This window comes from Lutra lutra, chromosome 4, assembly GCF_902655055.1.
Source record: "Lutra lutra chromosome 4, mLutLut1.2, whole genome shotgun sequence".
NCBI classification, from domain to species: domain Eukaryota; kingdom Metazoa; phylum Chordata; class Mammalia; order Carnivora; family Mustelidae; genus Lutra; species Lutra lutra.
The window spans coordinates 118,593,631-118,604,933 of record NC_062281.1 but is presented as its reverse complement, the minus strand read 5'-3'; the positions used below and the strand labels follow the sequence as shown (position 1 = coordinate 118,604,933).

Sequence of the window (11,303 nt, the reverse complement as noted above, 5' to 3'; positions counted from 1 at the left end):
CTTATCTTACCATGTAACCTTACATCCTTTGGTAAGGTGGCTAAATATATGATAAACATTAAAAAAATGTAACTTTATTCTACCGGCAAGTATTAGCAAAGGAAATGAGTAAAGTATTACATTTAAGCAACCAGAATAATAACACACTTACAGATCTATTTAATTAGAAAGACACAGGCTTAAATGAAATAAATGTACTGGAATATATACAACAAGATCTTGAAAATGGAAAGTTATGCAGTGTTCTTAGGGAAGAAAACCTACTAGCTTAAAAAGTCAGCTTCCTCAAATTAATATGTACATATAATTTGTTCCTATTAGAATCTAAACAATACATTTAATGAAATCTCATAAAATTATCTTCAAACTCATATGAAAAATGACTGTAAATAAAGAAGAAAGTCATAAAAAGAAAAGTTAGAGTCTTCCTTTACAGAACATATTATAAAGTCAAACAGAAATGGAAAATTAGTAAAACAAAATAGAAAATCCATAAGTGACAGTCATATTCATGAATTAAGAAAGTAAAATGGATTCTAATCTTATATATTAACACAAAAAATCCAAATGGATAAAAATATCAGAGAGCAAAACTGAAAAAAAAATTGCAAGAAAAATTAGGAGACTATTATGAACTGAGGATAGAGGAGAACTTCTGAACAAATACTGGAAAGTTGGAGGCTCCAAAAAAGATGAAAGACCCTCAGACCCATGTCTCACTCCACATTTTACCATGCCTTTCACAAGAGACCCTTTCCAGCACCCTACATGGATAATGATTCTTAGTTGGGAAAACTCCAGGCTTCTAAAGAAACTGCCATATAAGAACCCAATTCACCTTGCTCAGCAATAGGAACCCTGGAGTCAGCTCAGCTCAACTCCCACAAACCTTCATGATGGAGGTTGTTTATGTTTTTTATCCTGAAATACCAAAGGATGACCTGGATTCCCGCTTAGCGGCCTTGTACCACAAGGACGTTCAAGAACAAAAGTGAGATACACAGCAGACCACCCAGGATACCCATGAAATCATCAAGACCCAATACCCTAAAATGTTTTTACCCTTTACTCTGCTACCTTCCATCACTTCCTGAGCTAACATCAGACACTGGATCAACCCCAAGAAGGAGACTGTCCACAGCATCCAGGGATCCATAGTGTCCCCTCACATCGCAGCCACCAATGAAGGCTATTCCTGAATGATGCTGGTTTCTTCTCTCTACCTAGTGTTGACAGGCCCCTGCACTAATTAATCATAGTGGAACATTCTGCTGCCTACCTCGATTAAATAGATTTGTGACAGATGAAAAAAAAAGGTGAAAGATATATTTGACTATAAACTTTACAACTTTTGTACCACAAAGGCCACAGAGAAAAGATGTGAAAAAATATTTGTAATATGAATTTTAAAAGTTACTTTTTGTTAAGAAGTAGGGGAATATGATCCAATGAGTGTACTAAAATGATCCCAAAGATCATGCGTGTATATATATATGTGCATATTTATGCAAAGATTTTGTTGGGACTCCAAAGGGTTCTCCATGAATAGCATGTCCAAGATCTTCTTGTCCAAGATCCTAAAAAAGTTGAAAGAGTAAAGAGTAAATATGGGAGTCAAAATATTCTATTTTTATTGATAGAGACTAAGTTTCCTAGCTTGTATTCCCACTAGATTGTCAAAACTTTAAGCCTCTCCTCTATCACATTCTAGGTTGCTCACAGCCAGGCTGCATATCTACATCCTTCTTCATTCCATCTCTAGAAAAGAAGGTGGCTCTTCTGGTAAATCTTAAGGCCTCTATCTTCTCCTTGGTTCACTGTTTCTGAGTATACTCTTACATACCTGAACTGATCATAGTTAATAAATAGAATGAGACATGATGATTGGCTTAAACAATCAGACCCTTGCCTGAAACTGGAGGGAAGGGTGTCAGTAATACTAAGTAGGAGGTTAACTATGGAGGAGGAATGGATTTACCAAATGGGAAGTCCAAGAACTTCCTGCCAGAAAAGAGGGAAAATGGAAGTGCAGAGTTATCCAGCAAATGTCCCCTACCCTGCCTTGGAGCGTGAGGTCCCCAGCCATGGAGAGTCAGGCAACAGGTAAGCTGAGACCTGATGAATGAAAAGGAATTGGCAGGAGAAAGGAGAAGTGAAAGGCTTTTCAGGCAGAGCAAATAGGATGTATAACATTCTGGGGATAAGAGACACAGAACACAGGCAGGAACTTCTAGTATTTCAGTGTGCCTAAAGCACAGACCTGGCATCCCTGCTCTCAAAGACGAAACCATACCTAGGTAGTATCCGTAAACATTTGTGGACGAAAGGACTAGCATCCCATGAGTCAGCCTTATGCCTGGATACAACTCCTTACTCCAACAGTCTCTCAGCATCCCCCTCCTGCTCTGCAGTGCCCTCCTCAATCTCAAGGAACCCACAACTGCCAAAAAGCACCCAAAGCTTAGACATAAAGCCTCCAGAGATGACTCTGCCCCATAAATGTACTTTGGATACCAGATCCTGAAATGACACAGCAACTAGAGCTGATGGAGGGCTGGGGAGGGCCTACGAGAAGGCTAAAAGAAGTCACAGCTGCCTGAGGGAAATCTGGAGAAAGTTGGCTAAGTGAGACTTCCCAAAGCCTTTGCTGGTCTCCTTCAGAAGCCTGAGAACATAACTCCCTCCAGCATAAACTCTGGAGCCTTAGCACCCTTTTCAAAGCATAGGGAAGTGAAAAGGCCCACAGTGTCTGAAGATCTAGATGTTGGGTTTGTCACACCATCTCCCTAGAAGCTGAAGGCCTTTAGGCATCTCTGTTCAGAAGCTTCAGGACACAGACTTTTCCCAAGTACTCATGAAGGGTCTATGGAAATGGCCAGTGTTAACCATACCATACCCACCTGATCACAAACATGCATAGTGTGTAAGAGCTTAGACTTTGACTTTGAGCTTAGACTTTGAACACAGAACTGGATTTGAACCTTTGTTCTTCTACTCACTGTGTGGCCTTGGGCAAGGCACTTTACATCCTGATCCTTAATTTTCTTATTTGTAAAATGGGGATGGTAGTGTTGAGAAGATAAGATATAGTAACATATATGAGGTGTTAGATGTGAATATTCTTTGTAAGTTTTAGCTCCTTTACTTCCCTTGATGCCACCAGTCTCTTTTCCCTAACCTTGGATCCTTTCTCTTGTTCTTCAGACTCTATCTTGTCTCCTATTATTGCTGTGAAAGGACTGTCAGGAAGCTTCATAGTCCTGTCTTCTTGGAATAACTGCCTCCCAACCCAAGGCACTTGCACTTCAGGAGACTCAGGCAGTGAACAGAATTCATTCATGTGAATTGAACACTGTGCCTGGTTTTATGCCAAGTGTGGGGGGTACCATGGAGAATAAGACATAGACTCTTCCTCAAGAAGCTCTGCTCCAGTGGGAGAAAGCAGTACAGAAGAACTTATAATAATACAGCACAATAACTTAGAGGTAAAAGGAGACATACCTACTGAGTCTGGGGGCATCAGGGAGGAAATGACAGATGAGTTAAGTCTTAAAAGGATAAGTAGGTGAAGGAAGGAAGGTGAGGAAAGAGCCGAGGGGAAAGCATTAGCAAATTAAGGAAAGGACACAGAACCTGGAATGTGCAAAGAAATGGGCAGTTCTGGGCTTCCTTTAGTGGCATACAGCCTATAGGATAATAATAAAGTGGCATATAGCATATAGGATATGCCCAGTTATGTCTGGATAAGCATAGAAAAGAGTCTGATAGGAAGTACACTAAACTGTTTACCTAGGTTGAGGTTAAAAATATAAGAGATGGGGGCGCCTGGGTGGCTCAGTGGGTTAAGCCGCTGCCTTCGGCTCAGGTCATGATCCCGGAGTCCTGGGATCAAGTCCCGCATCGGGCTCGCTGCTCAGCAGGAAGCCTGCTTCCCTTCCTCTCTCTCTGCCTGCCTCTCTGCCTACTTGTGATCTCTCTCCATCAAATAAATAAATAAAATCTTTAAAAAATATATATATAAGAGATGGGAGTCTTTTGGATTTTACTTTATTTTTTTAAAGATTTTTTTATTTCTCTTATTTGAGAGAGAGTGAGAGAGAGAGAGAGAATGAGCACAAGCTGGGGATGGGCAGAGGCAGAGGGAAAAGCAGACTCCCAACTGAGCAGGGAGCCCAATGTGGGACTTGATCCCAGGACCCTGGGATCAAGACCTGAGCTGAAGGAGATGCTTAACTGCCTGAGCCACCAAGACACACCCCAGCTTTTACTTTATATCCCATTACATTGTTTCAAATTGTTACAAGTATGTATTAATTTTATAATTAAAAATGTACATTTTTGAAAATGTAAAACAGTAATTTTGGTTACCATGCATGGAACTACTTAGAGTAGGGCAAGTCTGAAGCAGAAAGACCAGTTATAAGGCTACTGCAGGTGGTGAAGTTCTAAACCAGAGAAGTGGTTATAGGGATAAGGAGAAGAAGTCAAGGGTGTCAAGACTGTAGAATTGTGTGTGGGTGGTGCCTTTACTGAGGCAGAGACCATGAGGGAAAAGAGATTTATTGAGTTAGAAGGCAGAAAAAGTAGAGACAATGAGAGCAGTTTTGTCCCTATGGCCACTGAGGTAACCATGGGATATCCAAGCGGAACTTCCCAGCTGGTAACCTGAATATATGGGTCTGACATTTGGAGATAGTTAGGACATATGAATTTGAGAAGTATCAGCATGTCAATCATAAAAATCATGAAGACAGATGATATGTGTCTATCCCCAGGAAGAGTATGGCAAGGGAGAAAAAGAGAGAAAGAACTCATGAAGGTGTCATAGAAGGAAAAGCCAGAGAAGTAGGAAGAAAACCAAGAGGTCAAGGTTCCTTGGAGGAAAAACAGTTGGGAAGAGGGACTGTTGCCAAATACTTGAGCACTGGCTACAATGCATAGAACAGCTTAGAGTGGGGTAAGTCTAAGGCAGAAAGACCAGTTATAAGGCTATTGCAGGTGGTGAAGTTCTAAACCAGAGATGTCACTATGGAGATGGGGAGAAGGAGAAGTCAAGGGTGTCAAGACTACAAAATTGTGTAGGTGGTGGTAACTTTACTGAGACAGAGACCATGAGGGAAAATGGATATTCAGAGTTCATGGAAATGAGGACTAAAAAGTGAGCTTGACATGCCCGACAAGTTCTCTGGGTTTCCTGGGAGGTGTCACTCTGAATGAACCTAGGTGGGAAGGATAGGCTATGGAGTCTTCATCCTGCTTATGGCTCTATCTGAGCCAAGATTTTCCCTTTGCTTTCTAGTCTCAATGATACAGGACCCAAATCTTATCACTATAGTCTCAGCATGGCCTGGTACATACATCTGGAGCTCCAGAGAGTCTCCTCAAATGGAAAGGACCAGTACAAGCAAACACCTGGGCATCCTGGAAAGGTACTCATCCCTTATTCTCTCTGAATTGAAAGGTACTCAACCCTTATTCTCTCTGAATTCTCTCTGAACTGAGCAAGCCACACTCCTCAGTGGGCCTCAGTTTTTCCATTAGTAATTTAGAGGGCAGAGGGAATCATTTTTAAGGCCCCCTTCCAACTTCCATAGTCCATGATCTGATAAACCACATGAAGAGACAGACTCCTACCTAGCTTTTTCTGAGCAGGGAACATTTAAAAAATCTGATTTTCTGATGTAAAAAGCTTGCTCAGAGATCACAGGCTCTGTGTTAATTAGTCATGGGTAAGAAAGCCTAAAGCCTGCCTGAATGACTCCCTCACTCTGCATCCACATACAGGACCTACAGTGAGCTAGATTTCAAACACGATGAAGAAAGGATATCACACTGAATAGCTGTTTGACTTCAGAGAAAGCCCTATTCTTTAAGCCTTTCTTTGGTGCTACTATACAAACCCAGCTTCAAATCCCCACTTATGAGCTGTGTGACCTCAGGCAAGTTATCTAGCCCTTCTGTGTATTGGTTTTCTCTGACATTATATAGGGATAATAATAGTACCTACTTCATAAAATTGAGATGATGATTAAATGAGTTAATATTTATAAAACACATAGAACAGCACCTGGCACATAAGAAACATAACACACATGATTGTTAAATAAAATAATAATAATACATACAGTCACAATTCCTGCCCTCCAGGAGCTTAGAGCCTAGAAAAAGTTCACCGTAGCCCAGCACAAGGAGAGAAGCATGAATGTGACAGTGTAGAGGAGAGTCACTCTACTTGGCCAGGTCAGAGGGCAAAGGGGCAAAAGAGAGTGGGAATGAAGGTTGTTACGGAGATTCCCAAAAGAGGTGAATCTTGAAAGAGAAGTGAAGCTTCATCAAGTGAGGGAAGGGAGAAGGAATTTCCAAGCACAGAACACCAAATGATCAAAGGCATAGAAAATGCAAGTAGTTCAGAATGATTGAAGCATAAAGTACACGTAGGGATGCGGAGAGGAGGAAGCAGTCAGGGAAGAATGGGGAGATATGAGATGGAGAGGCCAGCGGACCCCAATTCAGGTCAGATCTGTGCTGAAATCTATGTAGCATTGGCATGAACTCAACAGTTGAAAATCTGAGGTAAGTTGAGAATAAGGAAAAGATCATGCAGAACAAAAGGAACCAGGAAAGAGCCTGAAAATGTGTTACCAGAGAGGTAAAAAAAAACTCGAGTAAAATAGAAGGAAAAAACATTTTAAAAGGGAAAAGATAGAAAATGGCAGCTGTTGCAAAGAGATTAGGCAGGATAGGGTCAGAGAAGACTTGTGATTAGTAATTGATGTTGACCTTGACCTCTGACAGAACCGCTTCAGTGATGGCGGAAAAGCCAGGATTTCTTAGAATTCAGTAACCTGGAGTTAAAAGCTGAAGTGATGACAGTCAGCTACTTTTATCAAAATGTTTATATTTTATGATAAAATATGCATCCAAATACTAAAAATATGCATTCAGGAACTTCTCTGCAGAAATTTGTACCAAAGAAATAATAAGGACTAATGTGCAAAGATTTATTTACAAAGATTATATTCTTATGTTAATTACAGCAAATAATTGGAAAAAATCATGTTAAATGATTTAAAATGGCTACATAAATAAAAGTGTATCCATCAGTGAAAATTTTTTTAGGTCTTATTTTAGAGAGAGAGAGAGAGCAGGGGGAAAGAGCAAAGGGAGAGGGAGAGGGAATCTTCAGCAGACTCTGCACTAGGAGCTGAGCCCAACGCGGGGCTCCATCTCGTGACTCTGAGATCATGACCTGAGCCAAAACCAAAAATCTGATGTTTAACTGGTGCTCCCATACAATGGAAATTTTAATGCAATGATTAGAAAAATACTGACACAGGAAAAGTGTCAAATAACAAAAGAGAACATCCAGAATGCCCTCTAAGTGGATCTCAAAACCTAAGAAATAAGATTAGAAGGATATAAACCAAAATGTTAACATTGGTGGTTACCTCTAGAAGTGTGATTATGGGTGTCTGAGACATGTTTGAATTTTTTTACTTCCCAATTTTCTCCTACTATATTATTTTGTAATGAGAAAAAAAAATTAAGAGCTTGCCAGTAATGAAAAAAGAACATGATTAACCAAGAGAAATATGGCCCGCTTTCTTCTCGGTTGAGGAAGACTTGAGTTTGTTTACGTGTGAAGGGAAAGGAAGAGGAAAGATTGAAGCTAGGAGAGAGGTAGTAAATGAAAGAGCCAGGATCTCAGAGATAAAGGGGATCCTGGGGAAGAGGTGAAGCTGGCAGAGAACCAAAAGGCAGTGGGAAAGAGCCTTGGTCACGGATGCATGATCACCTGCCACTCAGTGTGTGCAGAACAGGGAGATTAAAGGGATGGAGGAGGGTGGAAAAGGTTTACGACAGCTGCTGTAGGGAATTAGGAAGTCAATTAGCAGTAAGTGAAGGGATTGTAGAGAGGCTCCAAGGGAGGGCCCAGCTGCCGGTGAGGAGCAGGACTTGATCCCACTGCCAGTTAATACATTAGCTGCAGCCAAAGAGAAAATGTACAGCCTTGATCTAACCAATGAATGTCCAAATAATATCCAGAAAATATGACCCCGAATAACTGCAACACTAAGGACTATATTAATGTATTAACTAATTTAAGCCCTGTTTTTCTAGTTGGTCTCAGGCAGTTGTACACCTTCACTGTAATCATTATTTTAAGAGACAAATAAAGGAAGTGGGAAAAGGTAGTAAAATGAAGAAAGATTTAGGAAAATGACACTTTATCAGTCAAAATGATGAGTGTTGAGGGAAATTGGAAGGGGAGGTGAACCATGAGAGACTATGGACTCTGAAAAACAACCTGAGGGTTTTGAAGGGGTGGGGAGTGGGAGGTTGGGGGAACCAGGTGGTGGGTATTGGGGAGGGCACGTATTGCATGGAGCACTGGGTGTGGTGCAAAAACAATGAATACTGTTATGCTGAAAAGAAATAAAAAATAATAATAATTAATAAAAAATACTGAGATTAAGTTATCTGTGTGGAAATATGAGAAAATTTGACAATTTGTTGTACATTCAAATAAAATATATATATTTAAATGAAAAAAAAAGATGAGTGTTAAAACATCACTAATATATTAGTGCACGATATATAGCCAGTTGTTTCCAGGGCTGCTGGTGCTTGTTCATTCCCTGGATGAGTGTCTATAGAAGTCTTCCTAGGTGTGACAGTAAACAGTCTTTTTGCTTCATCCTTGCAGGTAGATAACTAGAAAGTATTCCTGTTTCATAAATAAATTGTATCAGACTTTCCTATCTGACCAGTATAAATCAATATAATTTACCTAGAAGGGGAAGTATCAGGAAATTCAAGATTATTAGAACAAAGTAGAATCCTCATCTAATATGGTTTGTGATTACTGGAATAACTTCCTGGACTGAGGGAAAGCAGCTACCATCTGTTAAGCATCTACTATGTGCATGTTCTTTGCTAGGCCCTTTATTTTCACTGTTCTCATTTAATCCTCCCAATAGTTCTCAAGGCAGATATAACTTTCTTCATTTTACCGACAACAAGAGAAGCTCAGACATGGCAAAACAGTGAAAATGATAGCACTGACCTCATAAGACTATTTTGAGTATTAAATGAGATAATAAATATGAAGCATTTAAGATAGAGCAGTACAGAGTACTTTCCCCATAAACATTAACCACAATAATGACTATTGGCCTTAATAATATGCCAGGGTTTATGCTATTGTTTGGCAAAATAAGATGGGTCTTCTTATCACTATTTCCAACTCACAACAAATGAAATAGGTTTAGCCGAGGTTACAGCAAGATCACTATAGTCAATATTTCAACTATCACTTTCACTAGGCTCTGCTAGACCACCATGCTTCTGTACTAGATTCAGGTTCATTTTATCTTCCTTTTGTTCCCAGTCAAATAACTTTACAATCCCTGGAGCACAAATCAGTGAGAGTGAGGACAAGCCAGAGAAGCAGCTTGGGTTCCAACAGGAATAAGTCTGGAATCAAAAAAGCTCTAAAACATAAAAACCCAGAGAAGTGAAAATATTTTCAACAAATGGTGCGGCAAAACTAGATACCACATGCAAAAGGTTGAAATTGGGCTCTTACCTTACACCATATACGTAAATTCACTCAAAATGGATCAAAGACCTAAATATGAAACATAAAAATTTAAAACTCATAGAAGAAAACACAGGGAAAAGCTCCATGACAGTGGATTTGACAATGATTTCTTGGCTATGACACCAAGAGCACAAACAACAACTGTGCATCAAAGGACACTGCAATAGAAAGAAAAGACACATGTCTCTACAAAATGGAAGAAAATATTTTCAAATCACTTACCTGATAAGGGACGGATATAGGGACTAATAAGGGAACTATAAAACCTCTTACAACTCAACAACAAAAATAATCCAGTCAAAAAGTGGGAAAAGGACTTGAATAGCTATTTCTCCAAAGAACATAAACAATAGCCAAGAGGCCCGTGAAAAGGTGTTCAACATCACTAATCACTAATGTAATGCAAATCAAAACCACAATGACATACCACTTCACACCCTTTAGGATAAAGATTATTGGTAAATAACACATGTTGTCAAGGATGCACAGAAATCAGAACCTTTGTGCACTGCAAATAGGAATTTAAAATGGTGCTGCTCTACTGGGTATTTACCCTAAAGATACAAATGTAGTGATCCGAAGGGGCACGTGCACCCAACTGTTTATAGCAGTAAAGTCCACAATAGCCAAACTATGTAAAGAAACTAGATGTCTGGGGGCGCCTGGGTGGCTCAGTGGGTTAAGCGGCTGCCTTCGGCTCAGGTCATGATCTCAGGGTCCTGGGATCGAGTCCCGCATCGGGCTCTCTGCTCAGCAGGGAGCCTGCTTCCCTCTCTCTCTCTCTCTCTCGGCCTGCCTCTCCGTCTACTTGTGATCTCTCTCTGTCAAATAAATAAATAAAATCTTTAAAAAAAAAAAAAAAGAAACTAGATGTCCATCAACAGATGAATGGATAAAGAAGATGTGGTATATATATACAATGGAATACTATGCAACCATCATAGAAATGAAATTTTGCCATTTGCAATGATGTGGATGGAACTAGAGGGAATTATGCTGAGTGAAATAAGTCAATCAGAGAAAGACAATTATCATATGATCTCTCTGATATGAGGAATTTGAGAGGCAGGGCGGGGGTTTCGGGGGAGGGAAGGAAAAAATGAAACAAGATGGGATCAGGAGGGAGACAATAAGAAACTCTTAATCTCATGAAAGAAACTGAGGGTTGCTGGGGGGAGGGGAGGTATGGAGAGGGTGGTTGGGTTAAGGACATTGGGGAGGGTATGTGATATGGTGAGTGCTGTGAAATGTGTAAACCTGATGATTCACAGACCTGTACCCCTGGTGCAAATAATACATTTATATGTTAATTTTAAAAATACATTATATGTTAATAAAAAATGGTGCTGCTATGGAAAATAGTGTGGTAGTCCTCAAGGAATTAAGCACAGAATTAGCATATAAACCAGCAATTCCACTTCTGGGAATATATCCAAAAGAACTGAAATCAGGAACAAATATTTGTACATCATGTTCATAACCATTATTCACCATAGCCAAAAGGTAGAAATTACCCAAATTTCCATCAATGAACAAATAAACAAAATGTGAAATGAACTTACAGTGGACTATTATTCAGCCCTAAAACAAGGAAATTCTTATACATGCTACCATGTGGATGAACCTTAAAAATATAGTGCTAAGTAAAATAAGCCAAGAACAAAAGTATTAACATTGTACTGTTGCACTTACAGGAAGT

General features: G+C 39.8%; 1 pseudogene; it reads left to right on the top strand.

Moving 5' to 3' along the window:
- The first annotated feature begins 733 nt into the window (after positions 1–733).
- Positions 734–1,199, top strand: LOC125098660 (protein CFAP276-like; annotated as a pseudogene).
- The last annotated feature ends 10,104 nt before the right edge of the window (positions 1,200–11,303 follow it).